Genomic DNA, 338 nt, shown 5'->3' with positions numbered 1-338 from the left:
TACAATAATCTAACCTTGAGGTCATAAATGCATGGATTAACATTTCTGCATTTGACATTGAGAGCATAGGTCGCAATTTAGATATATTTTTGAGATGGAAAAATGCTAGAAACGTGGTTTTCGAAGGAAAGATTGCTATCAAATAGCACATCTAGGTTCCTAACTGATGACGAGAAATTGACAGAGCAGCCATCAAGCGTTAGACAGTGTTCTAGGTTATTACATGCAGAGTTTTTAGGTCCTATAATTAACACCTCTGTTTTTTGTTTTTTTCAGAATTTAGCAGTAAGAAATTACTCATCATCCAGTTTTTTATATCGACTATGCATTCTGTTAGT

The sequence above is a fragment of the Sinocyclocheilus rhinocerous genome, unplaced genomic scaffold (genome assembly GCF_001515625.1).
Source record: "Sinocyclocheilus rhinocerous isolate Xijiao unplaced genomic scaffold, SAMN03320098_v1.1 scaffold2427, whole genome shotgun sequence".
Lineage (NCBI taxonomy): Eukaryota > Metazoa > Chordata > Actinopteri > Cypriniformes > Cyprinidae > Sinocyclocheilus > Sinocyclocheilus rhinocerous.
This window is presented reverse-complemented; position numbering follows the sequence as displayed.